This window comes from Triturus cristatus, chromosome 2_2 (assembly GCF_964204655.1).
Source record: "Triturus cristatus chromosome 2_2, aTriCri1.1, whole genome shotgun sequence".
In the NCBI taxonomy this organism is placed as follows: Eukaryota; Metazoa; Chordata; class Amphibia; order Caudata; family Salamandridae; genus Triturus; species Triturus cristatus.
This window is the reverse complement of record NC_140582.1, coordinates 212,868,854-212,875,855: the sequence shown is the minus strand read 5'-3', so window position 1 is coordinate 212,875,855 and position 7,002 is coordinate 212,868,854. Positions and strand designations below refer to the sequence as shown.

The 7,002-nt window shown below is 42.9% G+C and overlaps 2 long non-coding RNA genes across 2 annotated transcripts; one reads left to right on the top strand and one right to left on the bottom strand.

Annotated features, from left to right (window-relative positions):
- Positions 1 to 362: 362 nt before the first annotated feature.
- On the bottom strand, positions 363 to 1,527 carry LOC146862050 (uncharacterized). The gene is made up of 6 exons (XR_014978088.1): positions 1,455 to 1,527; positions 1,297 to 1,370; positions 1,129 to 1,205; positions 999 to 1,040; positions 844 to 909; positions 363 to 762 (listed from the first exon to the last, which is right to left on the bottom strand). It is a non-coding gene; the product is annotated as an uncharacterized LOC146862050 (long non-coding RNA).
- Positions 1,528 to 3,558: 2,031 nt separating this feature from the next.
- Positions 3,559 to 4,622, top strand: LOC146862049 (uncharacterized). Its single transcript, XR_014978365.1, has 6 exons — positions 3,559 to 3,631; positions 3,716 to 3,789; positions 3,881 to 3,957; positions 4,046 to 4,087; positions 4,177 to 4,242; positions 4,324 to 4,622. It is a non-coding gene; the product is annotated as an uncharacterized LOC146862049 (long non-coding RNA).
- Positions 4,623 to 7,002: the final 2,380 nt, after the last annotated feature.

The following is a 7,002-nucleotide window of genomic DNA, read 5'->3' as shown; positions in this document are numbered from 1 at the left end:
TATAAATGTATTCATTCTTTTCCCTTGAAATTCGTTGCATTGTTGCGTGCAAATGAGGCTTATAACTGAGCACAAAAATGCTAGGAAAATGCTACACTGATAGTAAACTAGGTTGAATGGTGGTGATTTTTTATTTTGTTGTGAGCGGATCTTTGAAATCAGGGGTTTGGTGCCTGTGAGGTTGGCTATGAATAAAGCTGAATTCAACAAAACTGGGTTTAGGCATACATCAGTAAGGACTAGCCTATAAACATAAGTAACAACAAAATTACCAATACTGAGTCTGAATTGAATGTCCGCTTTTGTTTAGCGGGAGAATATATTGACTGAAAACAACACAACTCTTAAGACCACTTTTTCCGTCTATTTAATCTATTTATTTTCTGTTTTTTTAAAGGTGAAAAACATTTTGCTTTTTATAAATTGACTCCAAAAAATAAATTTGAAGAGTTTTTCAGGGATAAACACAAGTATAATCAGAGAACATAAAAACTTTTTCACTCCAGACACACTCAATCATTCATTCGTTCCCATACCATACTGCGCAGTTCAAACACATACATCTATCAAAATACCAATCAGAATTATTTTCCAAAATACTTTTTCAATGGAATTATTTACACAGGCCATGGAGACATTTTTATCAGGATGATACAAAAAATGCAGTTTTTTTGAAATTTTTAGACTCTTATGGCCAGTATACTACGGTCGACGCGTTTCAAGTCCCGTCTATTCTTGGGACTCTCATCAGGACCTAAAAGACTAAGCAGGCAAAAGACGACTTAGTACTACTAGAAACCTCTGCACTACTGATTTAACAACACTGTATGCAAAAGAAATTACCTTTAATTCAAAGGAAGGAGGGGGGAAGGGGGAGGGGGAGTGACGTCCAAAGAAATCTTGTCGGACCTAAAAGAAAACGACTAATTAAATAAGAACGACTGAGTCCACATTCAGCAGATCATCCATTCAGATAAATTTTGTACAAGTATGCTTACTTTTAGTGTCTCTCGTTCCGTTCGTGGAAATGGGAGTTCTCTCTGCAGGGAAACGAGAAAGGGGGGGTTGATTTCTCGCTTCATCTAATCACTGATTTTCGGTGGGAAGTGGAACTAAACTGAGACTTACTTCGATATTGCTCGTGTCTCCCTCGCTGCGAGTGTCGTAACAGAAGAGGACCTTTGGGGGCTGTGTGTCCACCGGTGCTAGAATGTAAAATTACGGAATAATTTCCTACTAGAAGAGGAGTCTCTAAAGCACTTTCCTATGCTCGAGCACGAATTGGCAGCAACGTACCTTTAGTTTCTTGGTGAGCGCGTCTCTTTCTTTCACGTTTCTGCGCTGGCGTCCTTGAAGTTATTTGTCTTCTGCTGGAAGAGAGAGTGAGACGATGCTAAGCTTCACTTGTTGACTCCTTTTTGCAACACAAGCTACCTCTTTTTCTTCTTCTGTACCTGGGGGTTATTTTTCGAGTCTTCTTCCTACAGCGGGGGCGAATTCTGTTCTGTTCCGCGTTTGAGTCAGAAGTCTCACGGGATTTTGAGAGAGTCCCGGTTGTGTTGGTATTCATGGGACTTGTAGTCCTTTCATATCCGAGTATGATTCGGAAAAATTAGTTATTCATTGCACGTTCTTTACACGATAAACTCAGGATGTATTAGCTGTCCCTTTGCGTGATTTTTGATGATGCTTGTGGGGTGAGATTGGTCACAGCCTCTCATTAGTGTCCATTGTGTTGTATATTTGGTTTGAAAATGACGTCTGGGACTTGTGGTTGAGATCGCATATTCCCAGTTGCATTGCTGTATATCTCTAAACCATCTGATGTATTAGTCCCTCGTTGATTGTTTGAAGAACTCCGTCGACATCTAAATACACTTCATCGTAAGTTGTATATTTCAGAAAGTTCATTGAGGCCATTCACAGCTGTATTGAATTTTACTATTAACATGGCTTCTCTTTTCGATAGTTTTGTCTCAATATCACCTCCTCTTGTATCCTGTTCAACTTTAGAAATCACCGTCCATTTCAGATCTTTTGGTTGATGGTTCATTGTTTTCCAGTGATTTACTAATGGGGCGTTGAGTACGTTTTTATTAATTCTTGATTTGTGCTGTGAGATCCGGATTCTGATCTCTTGACTTGTTTTTCCAATGTATAATTTGTTGCATGGACATCTTATTCCATATATTACAAATCTACTTTTGCAATTTGTGAAGGATTCATGTTTCCAGTGTATTGAGTTATGGGTAAACAAGGTTCCTTCTTCCGTTGTGTCGCAACAGACACATGTCCCGCACTTATGGTGCCCAGATATAGGTGGGAGTCCTACGTAATCTCTGACCGTGATTTGTTTGGCTGTTGGCATTGCTGCTCTTACCACTTGGTTCGCGATACTTCTGTCTTTTCTAAATGCAAAAAGTGGATTTTGATTTAATGAGTGATCCAGATGTTTGATCAAATGCCAATTTTGATTAATTGCTTTCTTTAGATGATTAGAATTGGGGCAGAGAGAAGCTCTACTAGAGAAAAAAGATAAGGCTCCTTTACAAAAGATAGTGTGCGTCTCCACATTCTGCCCCAATTCTAATCATCTAAAGAAAGCAATTAATCAAAATTGGCATTTGATCAAACATCTGGATCACTCATTAAATCAAAATCCACTTTTTGCATTTAGAAAAGACAGAAGTATCGCGAACCAAGTGGTAAGAGCAGCAATGCCAACAGCCAAACAAATCACGGTCAGAGATTACGTAGGACTCCCACCTATATCTGGGCACCATAAGTGCGGGACTTGTGTCTGTTGCGACACAACGGAAGAAGGAACCTTGTTTACCCATAACTCAATACACTGGAAACATGAATCCTTCACAAATTGCAAAAGTAGATTTGTAATATATGGAATAAGATGTCCATGCAACAAATTATACATTGGAAAAACAAGTCAAGAGATCAGAATCCGGATCTCACAGCACAAATCAAGAATTAATAAAAACGTACTCAACGCCCCATTAGTAAATCACTGGAAAACAATGAACCATCAACCAAAAGATCTGAAATGGACGGTGATTTCTAAAGTTGAACAGGATACAAGAGGAGGTGATATTGAGACAAAACTATCGAAAAGAGAAGCCATGTTAATAGTAAAATTCAATACAGCTGTGAATGGCCTCAATGAACTTTCTGAAATATACAACTTACGATGAAGTGTATTTAGATGTCGACGGAGTTCTTCAAACAATCAACGAGGGACTAATACATCAGATGGTTTAGAGATATACAGCAATGCAACTGGGAATATGCGATCTCAACCACAAGTCCCAGACGTCATTTTCAAACCAAATATACAACACAATGGACACTAATGAGAGGCTGTGACCAATCTCACCCCACAAGCATCATCAAAAATCACGCAAAGGGACAGCTAATACATCCTGAGTTTATCGTGTAAAGAACGTGCAATGAATAACTAATTTTTCCGAATCATACTCGGATATGAAAGGACTACAAGTCCCATGAATACCAACACAACCGGGACTCTCTCAAAATCCCGTGAGACTTCTGACTCAAACGCGGAACAGAACAGAATTCGCCCCCGCTGTAGGAAGAAGACTCGAAAAATAACCCCCAGGTACAGAAGAAGAAAAAGAGGTAGCTTGTGTTGCAAAAAGGAGTCAACAAGTGAAGCTTAGCATCGTCTCACTCTCTCTTCCAGCAGAAGACAAATAACTTCAAGGACGCCAGCGCAGAAACGTGAAAGAAAGAGACGCGCTCACCAAGAAACTAAAGGTACGTTGCTGCCAATTCGTGCTCGAGCATAGGAAAGTGCTTTAGAGACTCCTCTTCTAGTAGGAAATTATTCCGTAATTTTACATTCTAGCACCGGTGGACACACAGCCCCCAAAGGTCCTCTTCTGTTACGACACTCGCAGCGAGGGAGACACGAGCAATATCGAAGTAAGTCTCAGTTTAGTTCCACTTCCCACCGAAAATCAGTGATTAGATGAAGCGAGAAATCAACCCCCCCTTTCTCGTTTCCCTGCAGAGAGAACTCCCATTTCCACGAACGGAACGAGAGACACTAAAAGTAAGCATACTTGTACAAAATGTATCTGAATGGATGATCTGCTGAATGTGGACTCAGTCGTTCTTATTTAATTAGTCGTTTTCTTTTAGGTCCGACAAGATTTCTTTGGACGTCACTCCCCCTCCCCCTTCCCCCCTCCTTCCTTTGAATTAAAGGTAATTTCTTTTGCATACAGTGTTGTTAAATCAGTAGTGCAGAGGTTTCTAGTAGTACTAAGTCGTCTTTTGCCTGCTTAGTCTTTTAGGTCCTGATGAGAGTCCCAAGAATAGACGGGACTTGAAACGCGTCGACCGTAGTATACTGGCCATAAGAGTCTAAAAATTTCAAAAAAACTGCATTTTTTGTATCATCCTGATAAAAATGTCTCCATGGCCTGTGTAAATAATTCCATTGAAAAAGTATTTTGGAAAATAATTCTGATTGGTATTTTGATAGATGTATGTGTTTGAACTGCGCAGTATGGTATGGGAACGAATGAATGATTGAGTGTGTCTGGAGTGAAAAAGTTTTTATGTTCTCTGATTATACTTGTGTTTATCCCTGAAAAACTATTCAAATTTATTTTTTGGAGTCAATTTATAAAAAGCAAAATGTTTTTCACCTTTAAAAAAACAGAAAATAAATAGATTAAATAGACGGAAAAAGTGGTCTTAAGAGTTATGTTGTTTTCAGTCAATATATTCTCCCGCTAAACAAAAGCGGACATTCAATTCAGACTCAGTATTGGTAATTTTGTTGTTACTTATGAATAAAGCTGAAGCATGAGCTATGGATAATGAAATGATGGGTAAAGTTTGAGGCAAGTGAAACTCCGTTTATTAGGTGCAAAAAGAAGTTAGAAAGGTTGTTTTCTTCAAGTGTAGAAAAAGGCAGAGTCAGGCCTTAGCTTCAGCAGGTATGAATCATGCCTGCTGCAGCAGGTGAAAGATGGAGCATCACAGTACAACATGGGGCGGGGCGGGGCTGGGCTGGGCTGGGCCTTTAAAAACTCCCTTCCATCCTTTCAAGGACGCCCTCGACCGCCCTTGTTCCGTATAAAGGATGACTGCAGGCAATTTGGGACCCTGCTAAATGAGGGCGATGCCCCATGTGCAACCTTTGAGTGGAAAAATCCTTAGCCTAAGATAGGCTGCTTTTGAAATTGGTTGAAGAGCATATGTTGTAGGATGTATCACAGATCAAGCCGTCCACCGACTCAGAACAAAGTAAGCATGGGAAGACATTATTTGCATAGGACAGCCCTCTTCTCAGTCCAATTATTATGTTGCAATTGCCGTGTAGTGTTACTAGAGGGCAGCAGTATGAACATAAGAGCACACTGAGGCTTTTCTTCTGCTTGCTGACATACCTCTTGTTCATGTTGGTCTTCCAGGGCATATGGAGTGAAGGACTGAGATAACTGAGTGAATGAGTAATGAGCAATGGCTGGCCTGTATTTGTGGAGTAGGGGGTATGTTTGGAAGGTACCCCAAAATTACCCAGTAGGCATGTCATTCTGTGTCCCCATCACCCTTCATAATGCACCCTCAAACCCCTTTTATTACTGCTCCCCCAAATTCAGCTGCCACCCCCCAAATCAGAAAGTGTAGTGGGGGTGCAGTTAAAAAGAAATAGGGTTTGAAGCAAGCCCGTCTCAAAGTGCCCCTCCTTTATAACAACTCGCGGATATTGATCTTTCCGGACTACACCAGACTGGTTAGCAGAAACGCCAGTCCTTCCTGGCGGCCAAGGCCCGCCTCCGCAATCTACAGATTCCATATGCTCTGCTCTTCCCGGCCCGCCTGCGGGTTGTATATCAATCCCGCACCTGGTTTTTCGAGTCACCCGAAGAAGTGTTCACCTAGACTGATGAGACAGTGTACCTGCACCCTCACTCGCCGTCTCCCCCGGATTCGGACTCATTGACTGGGGGTCCTGCTTGTCAACACTCCAAGTCTAAGGACAGGCCCCCTAGAAGATCCCGCTCTCGTCGTCGCTCGCAGTCCCGTAGTGTTGTCACCGGATCAGCATCGTCATCAAGGCCAGGACACTCGGCCTCGTGAGTACTTTGGACTGCTCCTATTGGGGGAATAACAATGTGCCTGCTGTTTGATGCTTATATTTGATGGCCGCCTTCTGGTGGCCGTTGGTTGGCCCATGGGCCTCCCCTGAGTCGGGGGTCGGGCCTGTGTTGCTGTTTTTGGGCTAAATGGACTTCTGGACTGCTTCGCCGACGTGGCTTTCATATACTTTGTGTGGGGGCGTTGCTCTACGATTGTTTCACCCGACTGATGGGGCTCCATAGGGGCCCCTCCCCTGATTGACCGTCCGAGGTCCAGGGGTCAGGGCTCTAATGTTATATGGGTTCGTTGGGATCCATTGGCAGGATGACCGGTGTGCTCTCGTTGGGGCCCCCGGGCTGTCTTGACCGCGACAGATGCTTCAATGGTTATGAGGTATTGGGGGGGTGGGGGAGTTGTTGGGGTTGGGGGGGATTTCTTATGCACTGTCTCTTCTCTTCTGTTGTTGATATACGTATCTCGATTGATCCTGCTCCTCTCCATAGTGATGGCATTTATTTGTTATACACTGTGTATGCTCTTGCATTCTTAATGTGCCGTCTTCTAGAGGCGGGTCCTGGTGGTCCGCCCCATGGTGCCATTACCTCCGCAATGTTACTTATGCATGTCTTCTCCTATGGCGGTTTGGCTGTCTAATATTGCAGGTCTTCGCATAATCAGCTGGAATGTGCGGGGGGCTCTTGATAAAATCAAGAGGGGCGCTATCCTCCGACAGGCCAAACGCGACAATGCTGATGTCCTGATGCTCCAGGAAACCCACCTGTTGGGGTACCAAAGCCCCCTGTCTTCTCCGCTATGGTTTTGCACAGGTTTTCCACTCTGGCTTCTCCAGGGGCTCCAGGGGGGTGGCCATAC